Source organism: Anser anser (genome assembly GCF_964211835.1).
Source record: "Anser anser genome assembly, chromosome: 2".
Lineage (NCBI taxonomy): Eukaryota > Metazoa > Chordata > Aves > Anseriformes > Anatidae > Anser > Anser anser.
In genome coordinates, this window is record NC_139721.1 from 132704287 (window position 1) to 132730778 (window position 26492).

General features: G+C 35.9%; 1 protein-coding gene across 33 annotated transcripts in view; it reads left to right on the forward strand.

Annotated features, from left to right (window-relative positions):
• DGKB (diacylglycerol kinase beta) overlaps window positions 1–26492 on the forward strand; it is a 394011-nt gene that overhangs the window by 336048 nt on the left and 31471 nt on the right. The window lies entirely within an intron of this gene.

The following is a 26492-nucleotide window of genomic DNA, read 5'->3' on the forward strand; positions in this document are numbered from 1 at the left end:
TGGGAGTATTTATATTCCGACCTCAACAGGAGAGAAACAGCGTATGTTGCTGTGCAAAGAGTCTAGTGAAGTCACTCATGTACAAGCCAGCATGCACAGGGAAGCCTAATCTCTGAAGTATCCTTCAAAGTGAACTGTCTCCACACCTGACTCCCACTGATAGGGCAAGGCAGCTGTCTTTCCAGCTGTTTTTGGACCAGTGTGTCTGGATGACTAACAGGAAGGGCAAGTGGGATGACTTTTCTTGATAACTACTTGAATTGAGCAGGTGTCTGAAACAGCACTGTATATACTGTGGATTTTATATATGTTTTGGAAGATGTTAATGGAAGATATTTATAGACTAAAAAACTGCTGTTGTCCTGAAGGCCTTGCAAAGGAGATTTTGTATAAAACTGTTTGAACTAGGAGCTTCTCCCTTATTTTCCATCAATACACAGCCTATTCTCATTTTCATGATAGCATCTCATTTTTATTCATTTACAAAGACTCCAATGCACAAAAACAAAACAAAAGAAACAACATACACAAGAGAATAATAACAGACTTGAATTCACTTGAATATAGTAGCAGTTATAAAATATATTGGAAATAACTATTTCTTCTAGTTGAATCCATTTCCTTCAGCTTTGTGAACAGTGATTCTCCAGATACTCATATGAGCTGAGTAATTGACAGAACTGTGACCCAAAGTCCTTGTGTGATATATTTCTTACACAAAACATTCAGCAATATAGAATTGGTGACCGTTCCCTGTTTTTGTTGGAGTGCTGCTCAGGAATCTCTCTTCCTATAGCTTTTCAAGCTATGTTTTCCATAGACATTACTACCTGATGTAATTTGGTGGAATATATAATAGGGATTGAGGAGGGAACCGAACAGAAGCTTGAAGAATGAGTAGAAGGAAAATATTAGGGATTTTAGAAAATAGGCCCAAATTTGATTCTGTTACTCACTTTTCAACAATTTATGTAGACTCTTTTCTAGTTTTTTTGGTTTTTTTTTTTTTGCATCCCCACTAGTCTTCTATATTGGTACTCAGATTAAACAAAATATTTTAAGAATGCTGTGAACCTATGTTGGATATCAAGGAGAAACTGTTGTAGTCGGGACCATTAGTAGCAATCAGTTTGGCTTTCCCCCATTTATATTGCTGTATCAAACATACATAATGAAGTAAATAGATAAAAAGTTCAGGTTTTTGACATATTTGAATTTAAGTAAATTTGTAGGTCACCTCAGTTTACAAAGCTGTTAAAAAACTATAAAGGTCTACTATGTGTGAAAAGGATGCGAGTTTTGCTGGTAAATCTTATGTCCACTGGAGAAAAGTCAAGACTTTATAATCCCCAATTTGGGGGGTGGGGGGAGGGAGGATTGTGGTGGTGATTTTTTTTTTATTTGCTTGTTTTGTTTGCATGTTTTTTGGGGGGAAGAAGCACTTGCTGTCCCTTTATGCATAAAATAAAATAACACACACAAAAAAGCAGGTTTTAGAGATTAACCCAAATCCTGTGGGCATTTGAGGGACAATCTACCCTGTGTCCTCTTCTGGTCCCTTGGTATGTTTATAGAGGGTAACCAAGGATCCTTTTTTCTTTTCAGATTATCCTAACAATTACTATATCTTCCAGATCCTTCTTTAACTGATCTTTCATTATTATTAATTTTCATTTTCGACAAATAAAGACATTCATTCTTCCTTGTGTTTCCTTGATACCAGGGACTGCATTTGTTTTGTCATGGGTTACACCATATTGATAGAACATAGTTATCCTGTGATGAAAAAGATCAAGAATTTCCAATTTATATGTTGGCTGGTTAGAAATGCCTCCTTTTGTCTGACTAGGCCAGGATCATCAGTGAGAAGGACTAGGAGAAACACTGTCTGGCCTTTCTTTATAAACAAGGTACATTATTGAAACAAACAACAAAAAACAGCTTCACCACACAAGGAAGTAGCATTTTTGCCTTGTTTGCACAGTGCTTAGCATACCCTGTGCCCAGGCCCTGAATATAATTCTGTGTCTGTGGTAATTCAGATGAGAAATAACCATCATTAATCTTCTTTCTAAATTTTGGTGTAAGTATTATTAAACCTTGCTTGGCTGAGGGTAGGATTAAGAGGTTCTTAAGTGCTATGCAAACCTCATAGATTGCGTATGTCTTCAGATATTATCTGTAGGAACAGCTAGGGGCATTTCCACTGCCGAACTTAAATTCCGGTGTTAGGCCAACCTGCACTACTTATGCACTGCTTATTGTCTCCGGGACATAATAATATTTTGGAAAAGATTTGCTGATTTTGTCCATACTTTACATACCTTGATACATTTGGTAGCATTTTATATCACTCCATGGTGATGCACCAGTTCTTTACTATGAGGGTGGTGAGGCACTGGAATGTGTTGCCCAGAGAAGTTGTGGATACCCCATCCCTGGAAGTGTTCAAGGCCAGGTTGGATGGGGCTTTGGGCAACCTGGTCTAGTGGGAGGTGTCCCTGCCATTGGCAGAGTGGTTGGAATTAGATGATTTTTAAGGTCCCTTCCATTCCAAACCATTCATGATTCTAAATCAACAGCCATTTAGGAATTGTGGGCAGATATGAGCAGGCTTCCTGCAGTTAGGCATCTAAAATTTGCAGTATTTTCTTAATGATTGTTACTTTGTCTACTTTCTTTTTACAAAATTTTTTAAAATTATGTTTAAATTCAACAGCCTTCTACTGAAAAAGAGGATATTTCTGTCCTATGTCTGACCCTGTGACAACAAACTCTACTCCCATCTATTGGGATTCTCTAACCTTTGTTGTCAATATATATATATATATGTGTGTGTGTATATATATATATGTATATGTATATATATGTGTATATATATATATATATAAATGGTAAATCTACAAGGAAAAAATGTACGTGACAATACTTAATGAAAGCTAATATCTGTATGTTTTATAGGTGTAAAGTAAACCTCAATCATAACCCTAACTGTTAGGTGTAAACTTTTTGTCTAGCTAGAAATGAAGTGTTGCAGTAATACCAGGCTGTTATATTAGCTGCTCTTACACTAAGGAGTTACTAAAATTAACTAAGAACTACATGCCCACTTTTATATATATGAGCTGCAAGCTCTCTCTTTACTGTGGTGGTTACAGTATTCAGTGCAAGCAGGGATATTATAAACTGAAGCCACGATTTATGAAACCCTAATACATGAGGACTGATGGTACCATGTCCTTCTTTTAAGGAACAGGAAAACTTTAAAAATACTTAGAAATTTGTAATAGCTGAAAACATCAGCATTAGTCCAGCTTCCATGTTTCTTAATTTGTCCTTTGACATGATCATTAGATCAGCTTGACTTTACACCTACAAATACAAAACAGTAGCTAAAAAGTATCGTTGCACTCTTTCCTTAGTAAAATTATGATTAAAGACTGTTCACCTGGGAAAATCCAAATCCTCATCATAAACATAATGGTGCTTCAAAGAACTAATGATACAGTTTATGAATTTTAATTTCTGTTTCAAAGTCAGCAAGTGCGCTTTCTAAAAATGTAAACCATCTGTTGGCACCTCCTAAAAGACTAGAATTCAGTTCATCTAAGCATGAATTATTTATTTAGCATTTTTTTTCCTAAGTAAACTCTAGGTTTTCTTTTTTCTTTCTTCCATAATAAACCAAGTTTCTGTGTGATGTGAAGTTTCAAAATCAACACATTCATAATGGTAACATATAAACAATGTGAGATGTTTTGAATTACAGTTGCATCATAAAGATAGAGGAGAGTAGTTGCAATTTTTCCTGTGAAAACATATTTTATAACATGTCAAATTATACTGTCTTCATGGGCATTTTTAGCTTCAAGAAACATCAGTTTCAGGAGAAGAGTAAGTAGAGTTGCTATTGTAGGTCTATCACAATGACTTGGAAAAGTATATTATTTACATAAGTATCTAACAGCTTAATGAGACTGTATGTCTGTATGCCAGTTCAGTATTGATTGCATATAGATTCTTTCATTAATTTATGAACCGTTGGATTAAATCTGTAGGAATGATCTTCCAATCTGCATTGTTGAAACCTTGGCACTGAGATATGTCTTTCTTTGGTTGGAATTCATAGTGAAGCACAGCTCCAGTTTCTAAAGAGATCATGGTTGGTATTTGCTAGTTTTCATGACACTTTTATCTCACGAGGTTTATTTATTTATTTATTTATTTTCTGGCAGCTGTTCTTGATGAGATATATTTGGACACTTGGGAGAGGAAGCAGAAACAGATGATCAATCTAGTTGCACTTTGCTAATTAGAACAATTCCCAGTGACCTCCATCTGCATGAGTTCAGTTTTGTCTTTGAATTGTGATTCAACAAACATTTTCTCTATTTGATAATTGCTCCTATTCTCTATTTCATAACTGCTCCTTGATCCTGTGAACAAATAGTACGTTAGCCTTGTCTTTCATTTCCATGAGTCCTGAAAAGCTTCTTCCTTTGCTAGTAATTTTCATTTATTGCAGTAAGACCTGCAAAGGTAAGTTAGGTACCAACAATGACCATGTCATTAAACATAAACCACTTTCATCACAGCATTATTGGAGCTAATATGCAATGTTAAAACAATGTCTAAAAGTTATCATTGTCACAAACCTTATTGCCATTAGAGCTTTGCACCTGTTTTTCAGTGGTCTTTCACATTCAGTCTGGCCATTTCTTGTCTTTACTAAAATTCTTTTCTTGATTGCTGATATTTTGCCATTCTCTTGCAAGATTAATGTGTTTACTATCCTGTAGGTGTTACTCTCACTTCTGATGTTATACAGCATGCAAAGGGTATAGGGATTATGCTGGAAACATAGACCAGTAAGAATCCCTTTAGCATTGGAAATATCTGTTTGTTCATCACTGGCTTCCAAAATCTCTGTTCCCCTCAGTGGTAGTTTTCTTCATAAATCGGTTTCTTTATTGTTTTGTACATGTACTAAAGTTGAACGAGATGTGAGTAGTATCTTTTTACTGATTGCATGTTTCCTTGTACAGTATGATGAGTTTCCTATGTAGTTGCAAACACATTGTGTTTCTGTAATCATTATGGTATGGCTGGGAAAGGCAGAATTTGTGAGTGCATATTTAAGCATTTTGAGGCTCATACATAGTCACCATCTGGAACTGCCCATTTCGCTCCATTTGCTGTAGAGAAAACCTGAAATGACAAGCAGACTGACTTCAGGTGCTAAGTGCCTAAAAGCAACTGTAATGAAGGTGTCCTTTCTCTTCCCCACCTATCCCTTCTGCATCCCTCCCCTCCACCCCATTTTAGCAGGTTTCATTTCCTGAAGCCAAATTACATAATTACTCAGAGCTGTTATTCTCTTAAGTTTTTAAATTACTTTAAAAATTATATTATCCAAATTAATACATTCATTTAAATAAAAGTCTTTGTGATCCCTCTGCAATCTCAAACCAAATTCAAGAATATATAGACACTGATATGGTTAAATAATTGCGTGTCCTTAGCTTTAATAAAATAGACATGTTGCATTGTTTGCAGTTTGTGTTCACTAGCTTTACATGTGTACTTAAATGTTGTCATAAATACTTGCATCAATTTCTTAGGATGTGATACCCCATCAATTCATTAATGTAATTTAAACACTGAACATGTTTTATAGTTCAGGATATTCATTATTGACACACAATGTGAATTTGTATATCTACACATTATACAAAATGTGCATCTTTAGAAGTCCATGAATGTATGTGTTCATGGTTGATCCCTTTTTGTCAGAGTAAGAAAAAAGTGGAAGGAAAGCATTAATGTTAAATGAAACATCTGATAGTACACTGTATCTGAAGTAATAGTCATTAACTCCTATTATTGGTCTATATCTGTATGAAAAAGTTGGGAACATCATTTCCATTTTTCAAGGAAGAACACAAAAGTGCAGTAGGTGTTTGCTCACTTACTTTTTTGCATGTTTTCCAAGTGTTTCAGAATAGAACTGGCTCTCTTGACTCGCTTCCCATGGCTTTGTGAAATATAATCAACACCAGAGGAAGACCAAGTTCATATAAAAAATGACAAAAAGCTATTTTGTGTGAGCGACTATATACTTTGATAAGTAAGCCCATTATCATTCTCATCTGAGTAAGAACATGAAATTGTCTCACCAGTATTAACCTTCCCCTATGAGCACTGACGGATCTCACCATATGAATTAAGACAAGAAAAGCTCAAGATTATCAGCAAGGAAGTGTTTTCTGGTTCTTTCTTGCATCAGTGCTTAGGTTGCTGCGTATTTGTAAGTACAAAATATTCCTTCTGCTCTCACCTTTTCCTCTTGCACAGGTTGCTGGTTGACATAGAGGGAGGTGGGCCAGCAGAGCCAGAGCTCTACTGTCCTGTTTAAGGGGACCATGGAATGTGTCTTCTCATGAGAGCTCTGCGTGCTTTGGCATCTGCTATTATCCTAATAGAGTTTCTACATAAACATTTGAAGTCAGAGGAGGCTTCCTTGTGCTATAGACATTTAACTTAAACATTTATCGTTATGTTATAGTAACTGTGCGAGGCCAACATCTCTCAGTCTAGTTGGCTCAGGGGCTTGTTTTGTAACACTCTCAGTGCTGCCAGCTCTCAAGACATTTGGTGTTTTTCTTCAGTCCCCAGATCATGTAATCACATGACACAGTAAGAATATCTTTCTTTTTTATTATTATTATTTAAATAAAAATAAAGAAAAAATAATCTTTTTCTTAAGAAAAGAAAACCAAACCAAACAAAAACAAACAAACAAAAGCCCTGAAACATGAAAGAACATTTTTAGCTTCTGAGCTTCTGTGAGCACAAAAGAACACTTGGAAATATTTCTTTCATCAGCACCTAAACCCTAATAAAAGGACTCTTCCCCCCAAGCTGCATGTTTGTGTTTTTAAGACAGTCTTGTTCTGAGAGATGGATGATTTCTTGCACAAGCGAGAATGCCTGTTCTACACTCAAGATACATAAGGTGTTCTTGGGACAGAGCCAGAAGAATTTTTTTTTTTCTGTTTATTGAAGAGCTTTCATGTCTATGGGTAAGAAGCCTCCTTAAAATTTACTGTCACGGACATTTCTATTGAATTTGGAAGATCTAACTTCATATTCAGACATTATTATTATTGATTTGGGAAGTCATAAGAGGGGTAGTTTTATTTTAGGTATTAGCACCTTTTGAGGTCACCAATTGCACGTTAGAGAGAATAGTCTTCCTCTATTCTGTTATTAATGTAACTTACAAATGGTAATAAGTATTTCTTAAGGGTTTGTTTCACGTTTTAAGAAATTACTTTGATGGATCTGGGATTGTGGTGACAGCCTGACCCAGATTGCCTAGGATGTAAGCTTCTGCCTTGTTTGAAATAATAACCCACACCTAAATAGAAAACCTAGCTGCTATGGATTTTACCATTGGTTCTGCAGGGACAGCATCCGACTCTGCAAATGCAGCCAGACATTGCAGCCAATAATCTGTACTGTGGAAGGATGAACATACTGAATTCCCTCTCCTCCAACACAGTCAGTCTGGAGATCACTGCTAGGGCAGTATAAGGGCTGTTTCTTAAGACTGTTTTGGCTTGGATGATTTATTTGGCCTAATGTCAAAATCTGGATTGCTCAGTAATTTAGAGAAACATCATTTTATAGAAGATGAAGTCAAAATTGATATCCACCAGAGACTAGTAATAGTGAAGGAAAATGATGTCAGTCTGCAGGCAGGTCATTGACTGACTGCGTTAAACAAATGATATCTATTTAGTTTCTTGCATGCTCTGAACTAAGGAATGTAGATTTGCCTCACACTTGGCCTTTTATGTAGATGTGTGGGGAAATGTACAGATTACAACTGTTCAATAATCCACTGCAAATTTTTATATTTTTCTGTCTAGTTATATTACAGCTGCTGCTAGTAAAATACCCTGCTCCACAGTATTTTATTTTTACTTCATTTTTATAGTGCATTGGACAAGAGCATTTAACATTCTCTTTCTCAGATATATGCTTTAGATTTCTCATCTTTTGTAAGGTTTCTATATGTGATGTCATGCGGTCATTATAGTTTTCTCAGACAATTTCAGAGTTTATTTTTACTTTAATGTTTTCTGAGACTAGTGACTTGGCAAAAGGGTCTCCAGTATGACAAATAAATATAGCCACTCGCAGCTTAAAATATTTTTCCTAAGGGCTTTTTAACATAAAAATATTGAATTCTTTATATGAAAAGCATAAGAAGCTGAGAAGAGTAACTGCTATATAATAAAACTATGTCACTAACTCTTTGATTCAGTTCATCTTTCTCTGAATATCTGTGTTGGTTGCTTAACAGAGATGAAAAAAGTTCCTAGAACAGATAAGTATGGATGCCTGAAAAGGAAATTACTTCCTTACCTTAAGCAAATTATGGTTACTTTATATCTTGAGGCATGAAGTCTCCATTCCCTCCAAAATTGTAACAATAGCTCAGTTAATATATTTATTTATTTTATTTTATTTATTTCAGAGTTCTCCTTTACTCTTCCTCCTAGTAGTATTTTCTGCTGTGGGTTCAATACATTATTTCATAAAAAATCTGGCATTTGCATGTATTTTTTAATTTTGCTACCTTTTAGTTGTCTTTGAGTATTTCCTTTTTATTTCATTATAAAACAATATATAGACATAGTTAGAAAGCTGTGAAGTCTTGTATTCAGAAGAAACAAACAAACAAGCAAACAAGCAAACAACTAAGAAAACTAAGATCAGAACTGATTATGACAGAGAAAATAGGACAAAATTATGGTGATCTGCATATGAATAAGTTTTGTAGTGAAGAGGCTGAAGGAGCTGTTTGTGGCTTAGTGATACTTATCTCTTAAATCACCTTTTCCCATGGAAAATTGTAGGCAAAGAGGCATAGTCGCTGTGAGTTTGTGCTCAAGGGGATTGTCATTCTATTTGGAGGAGCTCTGTTTTGGTATCTTTACAGAGCAAAGCCAGGTAGCCTGGTGGGACAGCCTGGCCAGGATAGCAGCAGGAGGAGAAAGAACAGGTCTGTGGCTCTGCCCTCTTACTGCTCCCTTCTCAGCAACCTTTGGTAGAGCAGAGTAAATCAGGTGCAAAGTGTCTGAGGCAAAACCTGAAAGTAAAATCATCTGCTTCCATTCTCAGAGCTAACACCAGGGTTATTCACAGAATCATCTAGTTTGGAAAAGACCTTCAAGATCATCAAGTTCAACCATCAACCTGACCTACCAAGTCCTATCACTAAACCATGTCCTGCTGAATGTCCCCTTTCATATTCCTTGACACCAAAAATATGATTCCTACATCTTGTATCTCAAGCTTTTCTCATTTGTCATGCTTTTGAGCCTTAAGCTTTCCAACAGACAATTTTTAACCTTACTCTTCTCCGGAATCAGCATTAACCTTGCCTAAGCTGTAAAAGACGCTGTTCAAACAACGCCGTTTTATATGGTCACACCCTTTCTTTGCTTTTTTGCTTGTATAAGTTCAAAAATCAGCAAGATGGAAATAAAGGCTACAGGAATTATATTAAATGGATTCAGTGGCTGCTGCACCGTTACACTAAAGATGAATAATAGACTATTATGTAAACAGATACAAGCCAAAGATTAATGCAAAATAATTGAGAGGAAGCAAACAGAAAGAGGAGTTAGAAAAATAGGATTTGGGAATCTTTAATTCTTTTCCTGGGAAAATACTATGCCAGTGGTGTGGTTAATCATTTCACTGCAGCATAATCAGAACTTCAGAAATATCTGTCCACCTTGGACATACATTAAAAAATGAGAAAATCCCCATACGTTCTTCATGAACATTATTTTCCCCATGGTTCAAAGTGAGATATTGATCAAATACGTAATTCCAGATTTTACTAGACCAAACAAGGTTCTGCTTTGTGAGTTCATGCAAATAAAAATATTTTAAAAGAATCACGCTTGAAGTAATTTCAATGTGAAGGAAAAGTGTTTTGATTTGTACAAATTTTCAGGTCCTACACTGTTTCTTTCAGCTGAGGAGTTCCAAGCAGAGAATGCTCATCTAACTAGGAACTCACATAGTTCTGTAGTAGGCTGTAAAAAATAAATAGATAAATAAAAATAAAAATCCCTCATTTGATTAATTTTTTAGCTTTGATTCAGCACACAGAAATGTTCCATTGTCAAAAGATACACAGCTCTTTATCTGTTCTTCATAATCTGTCTCCTCTCTGCTATCTTTCTAGAAATCAGTACAGTGAGAGGTTAATTCTTAAATGCTTTGTAGCTCTTTCTGTTAGTCATATAAATGTTCCGCTTTCTGTTTTACTTCCATACCTGCAAAGGTCCAGCAGCTGATATATCATCTGATTTCAGTAGTATAATATTCAGCTATCTTTAATAGTAAAATAGTTATTTCTATTCTGCCCTTGCTGTTGAATTGGGGAAATATTAAGAAATAAGCAGCTTTTTATCTTGAAAGACGTCATGCACTGATGGCCATGTTGAGATATGAACAATTAAAATCCCATTTTAATGATCCCTTGCTGTCATCGCTGGTCCCGATGACAACTGCAGTAGTTGGATAAGCATAGGAGTATTTGCTGTAGAGTTTCCACATACAAACATTTCAGACCAAAAAGGACTGTATGCAATCATTCAGAGGGGCATAGCTAAAATGAATTGACTCAGCGTATTTGTCACCTTAATAAATTTGGTAGAAAGTTTTTTGTAAAATTAGCACCCATGTAAATTTAATGGGACTGACACTGTAAAAGAAAAATAAAACAGGCAATCTAGAAACATTTCTGTGCAATTTAGGCACATCTCTCCTGTTTACTGTCATAAAATTTTATGGTTGCATAGAGCAGCCAAATTATCTACAGGAAGCTCAACATTAATAAATACCTCTTTAAGTATGCAAGAATAGATTAGGTATTTTCAGGAGAGGTGAAAGCGGCATTAGACAATGGAATCTACAGTCACATATGCAAGTATCAATCTAGTTTGGTTCCCATTGTAACCAATGGAGATTTTGCTATTGTCCAAAGTAGTCACAGAATCAGAATAGCAATCTATGTAACTTCTTCAGCCATCCCACTTTATCTTGTAATGGACCTTCTTACTTGTAATAAGAGTACAAACAGTTAGGAAATAGGTGAAGACTTAAGATATGTGTCAATACTAGGCTAGACTCTCCCAGTACTTCCAGATTGCATAGATGGAGGACATGCAAGAGGACGTGCACTAAGCTTTGCGTGATACATCTGTGGCTGTTCTGGTCTCTCCTATAGCTGCTATATGAGCTGTGAGAAGGTCCTCTGTTGTCTGTCCTAATTGAACCATTACCTATGTTTTCAAAGGCATTACACACATGTAAGAACTGAAGTAATAAATATACCTTATGTGTTTTAATTTATACCATTCATGGTAACGGAGATTCATAAGAGAGTGTGACCCATACAAGAGACCAAAAATCATTTTCATTAAGCCAAGGTCTCCTCATGTATCTCAGAAATGATTCTGGGACTATGTTTACATGAACACAGTATGTACTTTTGTAAACAGAAGTGCAAAGACAATTACTATGACTGCTGCTTAGTGCAATGGTAGGATTTTATCTAAATCTTTCTGCTTTTTGCATATGAAACTTGCATATCTGGAAAGATTTCGGGAGTGGCTTCTACTGTAACGAGGTTGTGGATTGCTGCTGAGTGCCACTGGTGCCTCTTTGCAGTTCTCCATCTGATATTTCACAACAAGCTCTGACCATTTTTCCTCTACTTGCATTGTCATGCCAAGCAAGCATAGCATGTCCCTTGCAACTTCTTTGGCACAGTCCTCACAAATTTTCACAAATTTTCTCAAGGGTTTTGATTTACATTGTTTTTGGAATCACTCTTTTCTACTCAACAGAAATCGGTAGAACTTGCCCCATTAGCTGACCTAGCTCAGCCTAGCTGCATTTTTCATATGCAATCACATACAACCTCAGACTAATGGAGCAGAGGGAAACTAGACATTATGCTGTCCTCAGTTTTGATATTGCAACAGTATTCAGAGAACCAAGAAAATCTAAGCAGGCTAGTATAAAACCCTTTTCAGGCATACTTTGATTTTTAACATCTTAGCTCTGCCTATACACAGAATGACTGAGGTGCCAATACTTTTAGTAATTCTCTACACCATTCTCACTGGGACAGTTTGCGCATTATTAACTATGTGTTTATGAACACGAACCCTGTTCCCCATTCCAGGTGAGCATGCAGCTAAGAAAAGCCATTCAGAGGAGTTGGAAGAGAGCACTGGGGCTTCATTTACTTGGAAGCTCTCCCAACACACCAGTATTTTGTTACACGGTGTATTTGGTGCCTTTTTTCCTTTCCTGGTAACTGACCACCAGTTATGTGTTCTCTTTCAGACAGTGGCTTTCTTTTGAATATTTTTTTCAACCACAAATATCATCTCTTGAGACTGCAAAATTTGAATTAGAAAGTCCTCAGGTGTCTTATGCTTTCTCAGTATTTTCTAGTAATTATAACAATTATAACAAATTATAGATCTCTTTTAGAATGCCATAAAAATTCTGAAATGTGTCATGAAATAGGAAAGCCAAGTACTATTGCATTATAAACTGTGCAGAGACAGACAAGGGATACTTTATTCATAATCTGGCTTTGTGATCTGACTTCCTGGGAATTTTTTAACTTGAAAGAAAAAAAGATTTGCATTCTCAAGTTTTCCATATACTTCTCAAAATGTATCCCCAGGATGAGAGAAAAGAATGGCAAACAGGTCAGTTCACAGTAGCTAAATAATTAGTGTTTTCTGGACTCATAATGAACTTGTACTATCAAACTGTTTGTGTTGGGAAAAGAGATTTGCACAAATTTGGGCTAAGTCATATTCTGTTTTACTAAAGGCTTTTTAATTTGTACTGTAAATTTAAAAAGTATTACTTAATATTCTGAAGTTACTTAACACTTCACAATGTATGTTTTACTTACTGCATGTAAACAGAATTGGCTGAAAAGGCATTACCTGCCGCAAGCCTAAGTATTTCACTTGAAGACATTTTACTTGAGCAGCAGAATTAAAGCAAGCTGCCATATTTGGCCCTAAAATATTTCTCTATTTTTAAATGGAAAAGGGAGCCATAATTTTTTTTTATTTATTTTTTAATCGATTTTGATATTTACTTTCCAATATGTATTATATTTAGATTGCTTTTTAAGTTTTTGCTTCATAATATCATTACTTCATAGTTTCAGGGAAAGGAATCACTTTAAGCAGCTGTAATACATTTCATAGTTTTTATTTAGCATGTAAATGTTACAATAGCTCACCTGTTGGCTGATCTTGTATTTTGTTATGGGGATATTTTAGTACTTAAAGATGTTCATTTTACCTAACCAAACAGAGAAGGAAGGCAACAGCTCTGCCAATATGCCTTAATGGTGACATGCAACTTATCTAGCTTTTGCTCCTCTAATTTTCTTGATCCTCTCTGGATGTGTCAATAGTTGGTTGTGACCAACTATGGTTGTTTTGGCTGTCTCTGTTTATCTGTCACTACAGGGTAACTCTGTTCATTTCTGTTGGCAGAATTTGTGGTAGTTTTGCACCAAATTCTAGAAGAGCTGAAAATGAAATGATTCTTGTTTTAATGAGTAGCACTATTTCCCTCCTTAAAGAAAGCATAAATGTTTTTCTTAGCTTGCTTTCCACTTTTAAAATGTATTATTTAACTGCTTTACTTAGAGTAATCATAACATTAAACTTCAGCATTATATGAACTGGTAGAAGGAAAAGAACATGGTTTATGTTACTTCAGATAAAGCAAATAGAGAACAGTATTCAGGAAGCAGAAAGAAAAATACAGTATCTTAAATAAACATGTCAATTTGAAAATAATATTTTCTGACTAAAAATAGTTACCTATTGTATCACAAGTGACAACTAAGCTTCCCATCTTGTACAGTGTTACCTAATGCCTATATTTTATTTATATAAATGTGCCTAATGTGTCTTTAATGTGCCTAATTTGTGCTCAATTAATTTCAGTGATCCTATATTCCCATATGTTTACAGGTATCTTTATCCACTACCCCAAATCACTTCTGTACGAATTCCAGAATGAGTTGAGTAGTGTTCTTGCTGACTGCTAATTATCACATTCAGTGCATAGTCCAGCCACCAATAATATAAATAATACAAATAAATTATGAAGTGAGATGCCTAAGATGAGCACTGGTCAAGAACTGAATCACTGGTAATATTGTCAGGTGACAAATATTAACATAAGAACCCAAAGCAGTGGTAATAGCCAGCCAGGTAATATAAGACAACGTAAACACATTACAGCTTAGTTGGCGAAAAAAAAAATCTTTAATACTAATGCCTTACTAAATTATATCACAGTTGTACCACATGGAAGTGGTAGGACAGGTACCACAGAGGGGTAGTCAAGGAGGTGACTTGTAGTTTCCAGAGTCAAGAGAACACCTCCAGTTATAGTTTTCTCAATACCTGAAGGTATTCAGCTTCCCTATATATGATCTTTAACAGCCAATTCTTTGGATAACACCATCTTCCACAACAGCCTCAGCTCATTTTGCGGTACTGTGCTTTTCTACTTCTCAGAAAGTGAGAACAGTGAAGAAGAAGAGCCGGCAGCTCCTCAGCTGTGGTTTATGAAGGCTTTGAAGCATCTGAGCAAAGGGTTCACATCATCTCATAGTATGCCTAACACTGAGACTTTGCATGGATATAGATCCTGTATAGCCTGCTTCATAGGACAGCTTAAAATGATGTCTAGGAAGTGAGGAGATGTAAATGTCTTGGTGTTGTAAAACTAGCAGTCTCGTAGTGACATAGTGGTTTTCTAGTTGTTTTTTTTTTTCCAAGGTGGTGGCTGATCTCAGGAGCTGAGCACTATATTCCAAAGGGGTAGTGGCCATAAACTTCTCTTCTAGTTTGACAGAGTCAACATCCTTGGTTGCATTTATGGCTGTAAATTAAATGAGGAAAGGCCTCAAACCCTGGCACATGCTCATTTTCAAGAATACTCCCCAGTGGAAACTGACTTTCCTAGATAATGTCTGGGCTCAGGCCAGGGACTGTTCCCAGTAGGGAGTACTGACAAAGCTATACTGTTATCTGGGATGAGAGAGTTTAACTGTATGGAAGGAAACCATTCTGTGCCAGTTGGCCTCAGGGTCAGAGAACATGACCTTGTTTAGTTTAGTATTGCAGACAATATTTCAACTGGAGGGCAAGAGGAGGGTAAGACAAAATGCAGATGGAGAGCATAGGCGGTCAGTCCGTGGGTGTAGGAGGCACCATTCAGGGTGTTCTCAACAGAAAAGTTGAAATCTGCTTGAGCAGATCGTATTTGTTCTCAGATGATCCAGTAATGCACAGATCCAGTCTTAATGATAGCCTAAGCGTTATCTTTGATTCTAGAGGACTTTTCTTTAAAAAATCCCTGCACAGTTTGGAAACACCAAGAGCGAACATGAGGACAGCTTCCAACTCCTTAAAGCAGAAGGGGATCATCTGTTCTGTATGTACATGAAGAACAGAACAACAAGTGATAAGCTTAAATTCTATTAAGAGATTCAGCTAGACTGAAAACACTTTGTAATGGTAATGAGAGAGAGGAACTGGAACAGATTGCCTGGGATGGCAGGTGAGTTTCTGTCGCAGTAGGGTTTTGAGAATGAGTGGCATAGGCAAGGGGCTCCCTCAAGTCTCCACTTTTTTTGTCTGTGTTTTTTTACAAACATCTTTACTGGTCATTTTTAAGATTCATTCTAAGTGTTGGTTGCAAGGAAATATCTGATTCCTCCCACTGTTGTCTCCTGCCCCCAAACTGCATCTTAAAATGATGAACACATTCTATCTAAAGTAAGGAGGCCTCCATCCAGTAGGTCACCAGAAAAAGCTGTGTGAGTACAAACCTAATTTTGCACTGAGGGAGGAAATCCATGCTGCTGGTTATATCATACATCTACATTAACATACATTTCTTTAACGAAGACAGTCTCTATTCAATTCTTCTCCTTTACTTCCTTCAAACTGAAGTGTTGCATAACAGTGGCCATTGTCAAGTCAATGCATTGAAGGGGGTAAAAAAAGAAAAGGGGGGTGGGGGCACAGTAAATAAAATTTAAATCACTTGTTTTCTAAATTTACACATTTCCTGCTTTGATTTGATTATTTATTTATTTTTCATCTTGGCTTATTAACGTATCTTCTGGTTTTAGTGAGTTATCTTCTCTTTTCTCTAGGAAGACACAATTCTCATTCAGAGGGCAAGACCTCTGAGGGTAGGCATTAACTATTATGAGCTCAGTGTATTGCTAGAAAGTTATTCATACTGCTGATAAAACAGCCCAAAAAGCAGTTTCCAGAATGTTTATATCAGATTTAGTGTCTTTTCATATTAGAGATTTCAATTTTTACTGAAACGATAACAAGATTAAAAACTCACCATTATAACAGGCGAGCCCCTATGACTTCTACAGCAATCGGTGGTATTAAAAATGATAATAGCTACATGTTATGAATTAATTCAGGGCATGCTGCAGTGGACAGTGACTGGATTTGCCAGAGATGTAGAGCAACAACTTAGCCTTTGTCCTGCAATGTTGTTAGCCTCCTGCTTTACTTCCTTTAAATTGAGGAAATAATCAATAATACCAGCTGCAGCTGTTTCTGTCCCTTTGTCTGCCAGCCAATCAGTTTCAATTGCAAAATGAAAATCACAAAGAAGCCTGCAGTCATGGAATTAGTGAAGCACAGATACTTATGACATAATACAGTCTCTAAGCCTTTAAAACCAGAATTTCTGCAATGAGCGATAGGTAAGTCCTTATACCTCTCTGCTTTCTTTCTCCCTTCAAGCAAATAAGAGCATATACCCACATATGCACACCATCATCTACACATTTTTGCTCTATCAAGTCAGTGCACACAATGTCTGAAAGTTTGTTTGGGGGTTGTGGGGGAGATGGTTTTGTTTTTTTTAGTGTCTTTTTATTTTGTTTGTTTTACAACTTAAAAGGATACATATATCTCTATAGCTGATGTATAAAGGGAAATATTTTGATATTGGACTTTCAAATATAGACTTCTAAAATAGAATTGCGTGACAGAGTATGTATGCTGGATCATGTACAAATGCAGATAATTATCCACTTATTTTAGCAAGTCACAAATAGTTCTAAACATATGCCAGTTCTATAACCTCAGTATTAATTATTCTAACCTGGGACCACTTATATTTTTTTAAGGCATTCTACTTAATTTTTTTTTATTATTTTTTTTTACATTTTGCTGGTCAACTGGAAAACAAAATGCCATACTTAACGAGGATGGTTATGAAAAGGAGTTCTTCCTGGTTCTAGTACTTATGGGTAATACTAGAGTAGGTTTATATTGAGATTCCCAGAACTTGTAATAGAAGCAAAGGGGTAGCCTAGATACACTAGGTGTTAAGGTATGGTTAAGTTCAACATACTGAAGGAGATATAAATTGATGGCTTATCTTTCTTTAATAATGTAGTTTCATTAGAGAGAGTATGCTTCTTCCCTATGTGCTTGATATAAATTTTCTTTCATCTGTTTTCCAAAGCAATTCTGTCTGAAAGTACCGCCTAAAATTAAAAATTAGATCCTTAATTAGGATAGCATTTTAAAAGAAAACAGCAATAGCATTCTCATATCCAAGAAATCTCAATTGCATCCTTCCTTGTTCCTCTGCCAGAACTCACAGAACAGCTTTCCTGGTCATTTATGCCACTCTTTTCTGACAGACAGAACAGAGAAATCTGCTATGAATGCACTTCCCATCTCCAAGCAGATCTCTGTAATGGTACTCGGAAAGCTCAGATCTATACCAAGTAGAAACCATGAAGCCTGCCTGTGCCTATACAAAGTGAAACCACATTAACTTTGGTGTTTTCTGATATTTACTTAGTAAATAGATATTTATTCATAAACAGATAAGCAGTTAAATGAGAAACATTCAACTCATTTTGAAAGTGATTTTCAGTGATCTGAAAATGAGAATACGTAATTCTTATTTCATGTAGAACTAATGCTACTTGCAACTGCTATTGCAAATGACTATCGCATTACATTTCTAAACTCTAAGTTTATTTTGGACTAATATGGCTCATACTGAGTTTTAATGGCTTATCCTGTCTTAAAATCTTTGCTTGTCCTTGCTGCTGTTGCGTGATTTCAGTATCAAGCTAGAAGCAATCTAAAATTGTTAAAAATAAAGAAAAAAATAATTATGACTCATGATTCAAGTCTCCATAATTCAGTTCATTTTGATTCGCATACTGAAATTGGAAATCATCAGTATAAAAGCCAAATAATCTGGAACGTCAGTGACGTGAAAAATAGGATGGAAATATGTATATAGCTAGTTGTTGAAGTACTTGCAAGTTTTTTAGTTCAAATTTCATTCCCTTAAAAATTAAAAATCTTGTAGAAAGGTATCTTCTTTAGGTAAGGGAAATAAAAATATAATTTCAAATTAATTATTAAATATTCTATTGAAAACACTGTAGAAATGATAATAGTATATTGTGAAAACTAGGGAATTGAGGAAAATTACTTCAAAGATCAAATTTTAATACATGTGATGATAGTTTTCATAATGTTCTCAGCAAGTATGAATTCCTCAAAAATACTGTTGTGTAGGAAAATTATAAACAGAGGTAGTGTGAATCCTGTGCAGTATAACCCAGAAATCTGGGAGTTTACCATCACTTGTGTGCTTATCAGTATCTAAGCTCTTGAAGACTTTTGTGTGCTACTCCTTGAGAGACGTCCTTACCTTATCGTATGAATTGATTGGAAATGGAATTTAACTTAGCATATAATAATGTTACTGGTACTTCAAGTTTATTCCTGCTGAGTCTGTGGATTCTGGGTCCGTTCAGTATGGTGTTGTACTCGGTGTGCAGAAAGTCTTCCAGAGCATCAGAGAATGCTCTAATCATATCAGTGTGCTCTGCTGTAGCTATCACTGCTATTCCTGTATTTTCTTTTGTAGTAGCATGCACTAAGGAGTGTTTTTTTTCCCTTCTCTAAAGACATAATCTTCTCTGTCTGAAAATCTATCTTTTATCATTACTATAAGCTTTGGTTACGTTACAGATCTTTAACACTTTATCAAACTTGAAGAAATGTTTGGCTGGTTCTGGGGATTTCTGTTTCAAAGTGGTAAAAATAACATCATATCGTACTTCATCCTCATAACCAGAATAGTTAATTTAGATTTTTATTATTATTGTTGTTGTTTTAGTTATATGGATCTCATTTGTCATTTCAAAGAGTGATAGGATACACTGAGGGATACAATGTTTCAACTTCTGGGGTAGAATAGAACCAAGTAAAAAAAAAAAAAACTGCGGCTGCTGTGGAACAAATGTGGAGTTCCTGACAAAAGCAATACTTGAAGCAACTGAAGTTTAGCTATATGAGCTAGCAAAGAGGTGGCTGAATTAAATCTGATCCAGATCTGTGGCTTTAATGCATACAAATCCTATAGTTAATGTAGTCAAAGTTCTGGGAACCCAAGGTTTTTTAATCCCCCATGACATTTGCTAAATGACCACTTGTTAAGTTTGATTTTCCCTGCGGGAGAAGAGGTGGAGGGAAGCACTCGCATATATACACAATCTAATTCTACTTTAGCAAATATAAACTTACTTAAGCAAATCAGGAAGGGAGATCTGGCATGTTGATAGCTTTAATTGAATTGTTTCCTGGATCAGTTAAGAGATCAGAGCTTATTTATTTATTTTTCTCAAATGCTTTTCTTTATGCAAGTGTAATATAAGTATTTATGCTTTTACTTCCTCATGTCCCTCTTTTGCATTATTTTTCTTTGGGGAAAAATTTCTCTGATTCTTCACTATGTGAAACTATACACCCTACTGCAAAAGCTTCCTTTGACCGGGTTTCCATCACTATAGAATGTCTGCTCTTTGAAGGTTTGTCACTGTCTTATAGTTCAGAACATATTAATATGCATCTCATTGACTTTTGATACTCATTGTGTGTATGTATCTAGCCAGGTTACAAAGCCCTGACAATCAAACAGATCAATCTGGTGAAACAAAAGATTTATACCATGTGTAACGGACTAGCATAGCATGTACTCAGGTAGAACTTCTTAAATCCTTATTGGGCCCAAGGCACAGTATTACAAAACAGCACACATTAAACAGGGGAGCAGGGTAAAATATGTCATTTTTCTTTTACCTCTTTGAAATCAGATAAAAACTAGTTTGCTGTCCACTGCCATAGGGTATTATTTTCCAGCATGATTCTCCATGTCCCTCAGATCTGTATCAATTATTGTTTTCATTCAGTATTTGCTGAAGGAGTGGTTTTGTTTCCACCATAGGGTGCAGTGTTCTTTCAGATCAGTGGAGTATTATACTGTTGTGGTCTATTACACAATAATTCAGTGTTTTCATCACTCTACCTAGAGTTTATAATCCAGCTACAGAAATTCCTCAGGCCAAAACATGACATTCAGGGAGTTTCAAGGACAAGCAACATATTTTAAACCTCATCTTAGTGTTCAGTTCGTAAAAGTATAATAAGCACATATCAGACTTTGTTTAAATTAAATACAAACTATTACTTATATTTTCAAGATAAACTTTGACTTTTAAAAAACTAAAGGCATAGTTCTTAGGTGTTTGGCATTCAAATAAATTAGTCTCTAGTATAACCCTTCACTATGCCTCAAGGCAATTGGTAAGGTCTGCAGGAGGCAGAAGCACCGTCAATTCTCTGAAATCAATTTTAATATCAAAATATTAGTATTAATAGCTGAAATCACATGAATCTAAATCCTACTTAACTGGAAATGTAGGTGCCTAAAATCCATCTAAATTATGGACAAAGAGTCAATACATCTAATTTCTTCCAGTGTCTAGACCCTCTAGGCAGTAAAACTCAGGAGACTCATTTTCCAAAACTACCTGCTCAGTTGGCTGCTGATACGCCAGTGAATACAAGTATTAATCTGGGGAGACAGAAGTGCATTTCTTACCCCAAGCTCTGTTGTGACTCAATTCAAGCAGTGAGAGACTGGAATGTCATTTTAGTCTGGAGCACAGATAATTCTTGCTGGCCCTTTACATTTTCTGCTAGGGAGTTCTTGTTAGTGTCCTCACCCAGGAAAGATTTCTGGGTTCTGCACTCCAAGCCTGCATGTGGTTGAATCCACATTTCATGTTTTCAGGAATAGTCTTTCTTACTTTCTTTCTGAATAATATCTTTTTGGTTACACAATGACTATCCCTCAACATATGATGGAAGCTGGTTGTTAGACACTACTCTGTATGGTTTCTGGAATCCCCAGCACAAGAAGGATGTTGATCTGTTAGAATGGGTCCAGAGGAGGGCCACAAAGATGATCAAGGGGCTGAAGCACCTCTCCTATGAAGAAAGACTGAAAAAGCTAGGGCTAAAGAAGAGAAGGCTCCAGGGTGACCTCATTGCAGCCTTCCAGTACTTAAAGGGGACTTAGAAAACAGATGGAGAGTGACACTTTGTTCAATCACATAATGACAGGACGAGGGGAATGATTTTAAACTAAAAGAGGGAAGATTTAAATTAGAGGTTAGGAGGAAATTCTTCACTCAGAGGGTGGTGAGGCACTGGAACAGGTTGCCCAGAGAAGCTGTGGATGCTCCATCCCTGGAGGTGTTCAAGACCAGGCCAGATGAGGCCCTGGGCAACCTGATCTATTGGGTGGCATCCCTGCCTATGGGAGGGGGGTTGGAACTAGATGATCTTTAAGGTCTTCCCTTCCAACCTGAGCCATTCTATGGTTTAAACCTTAGGAGGGATCTTTGTACCAGAATCTAATCAGTAAGTGCTGCTGCTGTGGCTATATATTTTCTTTCCTAATATAAAGCAACATCGATCCACCAGTGCCCACCTCGTAACATGTCTGGAAGGAGGAGATCCCATGTGGAAGGAAGTATTTGTTGGCATAGATATCTCTTCGCTGATGAGCCATTGAACTTATTTAGATATGTGTTGTTGAGAGGGCTGGGTATGCCAATCTCCTCATCCACTTTCTCCTCTGGTCTTCCAGTGCCCCCTGAACGAGGTGCTAGAATTAAGATGCAAAGGATCCCAATCTGTTATAATAATGAATAAAGCAGGTAAGTTTAAAGAGGATGGAAACATACTGTATTTGAAAAGGAGATACTGTGAGATTAAATCAAGAAGCAGTGTGCCAGGATCCAATAAGCAGTGTTAGTAAGAGGTGACAGGACATGGAAGAAGGCATAAAAGGAATGATATAATAATAAAGGCAGAGCAGATGGCAATTCTGGTACTAGCAGTACTAGCATGGTTCTCAGTAAACCAAGAGAGTGAAAGAAATAATATGAAATAGGAGAAGGGAAAAAAGAAAGGGGCGGGGGGGGCACCAGTAAATATATATTATGAATTTTGTTGCTAACAGAAAATACTAGGTGAGAGAATACTTTCCAAAACAAGTGGGAGATAGTGTTTTATGAAATCCAGCATAATTCGTGGACTATAAAAAATGTAGTGTTTATTTTACCATAGAAAATTGTCATTACTATTGAGGAGTTGGTTTGGGAGAAATTGGTTTATTCTGAATCTTCTTACCCTTCTGGTACTTAAGGAACTGTCAGCACTATTTCTAGATTATTTCAAGTAATTTGTAGAAATGGAAGGAGAAGGGTAGGGGATATCAAGTACTTCAAATTTCTTCGTTTGTTGGCAAGTGTGGCTGTACCTGCTAAACAAGATTATTCACTTGTTCACGTGTTAGGTGGCATATCCATTTACAAACATCTGCACCTACTTGGCCTGTTTTGGTACTAACCAAGAAAAGAATCAGGGAATTCACAGTTGTTTTTTGGTTGGTTAGGTTTTTTTTGTTTGTTTGTTTGTTTTTTGGGGGGGGCTTGTTTGTCTGTCTGTTTTTGTTTTTTTTTGGCAATGTTCATCAAGATTTGTTTTGAAGGCTTTACAGCATTTTGTTTGTTTTGGGGGGATGTTGTTTTATTTGTTTTATTTTTTTTTTCTTCTTCTCCTCCCTTCCACCCCTTGTGCAGGTTTGTTTTCTTTCTTAGTATGAAAATTTGGAAGCACAGTGAGTCAACTTTTAATGAGGATTATTTGAGATGAATGATAAGAAAGTAAAAGAAAACCTAGAAAAACTAAATATATTTGTAAATCAGCAGGGCCAGATGATGTTCAGTTAAGAGTTCTTACAGAACTGTCAGAATAAGTTGTGGATCCATTCAACATAACTCCGATAAGTTGTTAAGAACAGGTGATGTACCAGGGGTCTGAGGCAGAGCAAATAGTTTGCCAAGTAGTTGTAAACTGGCAGATTGGACTACCGGGTCCAGCTGTATCTGAAATTTATTTTGCTTAAACTTCTCCTTCAAGAACTTTATTCCTAGACTACTGGGTTCATGGTTTGTAACAAAGAGAAATAATTGAAAGAATTTCTGAGTTTATACAATGAAGAAAAGCAAAGAATACACAAATATAAATTAGCCCCACAAACCTTATGGTGTTTAAACCTGGGTGTACAGTTGATACTTGTAAAGCTCTATGTCTTCAAGTATTTTTCCTGTTCAATGTCGGAGGATCTTTTTATACCTTTTCCAGCTTGTATCTGAACTTCAGCTGTGCTTTCAGCACAGACTCAAGATGCAGAGATTTCAAAATGTAAACAGACATAAAAATACTAATATCAATGATTGATTTTGGTCATCACCCAAAAGTAAAAAGCTAAATAAAATGCTTTCAGTCTTCAAATGAGAGGGCCAAAAGTGTGGGAAATATTATTATTACTATTTATTTGCAAATACAATGTTTTATTTATTTATCCAAGCAAGCGTAACTCATAATTTCAGGTCTTATGTTGGAGTGCCTTACAACAAAAGCAAATCTAGATTGCAACAGTCATAATTTGGTTAAAAGTGAGGAGGATGGTTTGATAAGGAAATATTGTAAGGTGTTTAGTATAAAATTTGATAATTATTAAAGTAACTGCCTAATAATTCTTATATTTATTTTTTTTTTATGGTTAAGACTTTTAAATATATGTGAGGTTGGTATGGACAGAAATCATGCTGGGATGAAAATAAAACATATCAAGCCAAACATAATCTCTAGCTTTATCAGCTTTTCTTGTGTGTATGAGAATAAAAATTCAAAGTTAGTCCAACAAGCTTTCATATCCATTCAAATATATATTTAAATATGGACTGACAGAGGTTTATCTGTCTGCCTATGTCTTTGAATGCCACAAAATTTCATGCCAAGCAACTAACTGGACTTCAATTTTTTATCATCATTCATACAATAAACTGCATGGAGAAGTATGAAAACACTAGTTTATGTAAGTGCTAATGGAAGACTGGAGGATTTAAAAAAAAAAAGGAATTTAAATGAAATATGAAATCCACATGCTTTGTGTATGGCAAAAAGCCATTAAAAAAAAAAAAAAAGGAGCCTGGATATCTGAGCAGCTGATGTTTGCAGCAAGAGGAAGAGCAAGGACAGGCTTAATTCTGCAACCAGTATTCACGTTGAGTAACATCTGTTCATGTGAATAGTCCTATTGAGCTGCAGGCACACTCACAGGCTCAGAGAAAAGCCATGCTACTGCCATGCTACAAGTGGCTTTATGATGGTCAGCCTAGAAAGAGATCATTGGCATTGTCCAGATGAACAAGCACTAGTCAGCTTGAAAAAATTATGAAGACCGTGTGCAAGATTAATAACTGAATTTCAGGGTTTTCCTTAATACTGTGAATTTCCTTCATAACTGTACTCATTCACTCATGCTGAATAAAATCCCCATGGATGGAAAAAATAATTGTGAAAAATAAGCCAGCATTTGCAAGAAGGCTGGGTTACTTATGTGAGAAACATTTCACAAGTCAGCCAAGGAAAATACAAAATAAATTATCAGTCTGGGATGAAATTTTTGCTGAACTGGTGAGGGAGCTCTGCTCAATGACACTGCCTTGTGCGCATATGTGTATGTGTTCTCTTTTGACAAAGCTCCCTTGGGAGTTAGCAGAGCAATATGAAATGTGTAGTTTACATCATAATCTTTTAGATTAATAGTAGCAATTATTTTTTTTTAGAAAAACTGTCTCCTCTTGCTTATTATTTATGTATATTCCAGTACCTCCTAAGGAGCCTAATCAGATAGCAGAATTATGAGGAACAGAGTATGGCACAAACAACAAAAACAAAAAAAAAACACATTCTGCTCAGTGCTTCGTTGATGATCAAAGCTGATCATTGATTTCACATGTGAAACTGGAGCTGTTGGAAAATTTTGTGAGAATGTGTATAAATTAAGTCACCCCCATTCCCGCAAGATCTAGAAGAATCAAGATGTATAGCAACTCTACATAGTGCTATTAATTCAATAGGTACAACTAACCAAGGTTGTAAATGGGATATGGCATCTTTCCTGAAGTTACACAGCACTTGCACAGTCCAGCTGAAGAGAATTCAAAACCTCTGACTTTTCTCCCTCTGTCATTCTGCAATTAAGAGATAAAAATAAAATGAAAGTGTTTAAGTGATCATTTATTACATTAGTAATATAACTCATATAAGATTACATCCATTTAGGCAGTTAAGATACCAAATACATGGTGGTTATTTCATTCCTACAGAACAGGCAGGCTTGTGAGCAGAGTGCAAATACAGATCTATACTTCATATTATTAGCAGTAGCCATGAATCCTATGATACAGCCTCAAAATATAGTCCTATTTTGTGAAATGCTGAAAATTAGAACAGAAAAAGCAGTAGTACATCTTTGTCTTAGCCTTTGCAGCTAAAATTTTGCAGCAGAAAAATCTGTATGTGATGGGAGCTAAGCAAAACAAAGCAAAACAGAAATGTAGTTTGGGTTTGATAATGCTTTAATTAAATCTTTAACCAGTAGTTTTGGCAATTAAAAAACAAACAACAACAAAACTAAAAAAGTGATTTAAAAAAAATGGCAAGTAGTAGGGATAAGATAAACAAAAACAACAAAAAATATATATATATGAAATGTTTACTGTATATCCATGTGGATAATGGTGTAAATTCATTTTATGAAGTGTTTTATGTACACTGACAATAAAAAGTAAGTTAAAAGAACAATTTCAAGGCTATAGAGTTAGAACTCAAAACATAGGAAGTGCAAATATTCAGACAGTTTAACCTCAATTCAATCCTCCTGTGAAGACAACAATTTTCTAGACTCCATAAAGTGTTGTACATCGTATTTTCCATGGAAAGTGCCATGAACTTCAGTGTGTATACTGTGCTTTGATGATATAAAGAACTGTTTAAGCACTGGGAATTAGCATATCTTGTTCTAGGATATTTTGGTAGAAAACATATGATGGAAAAAAA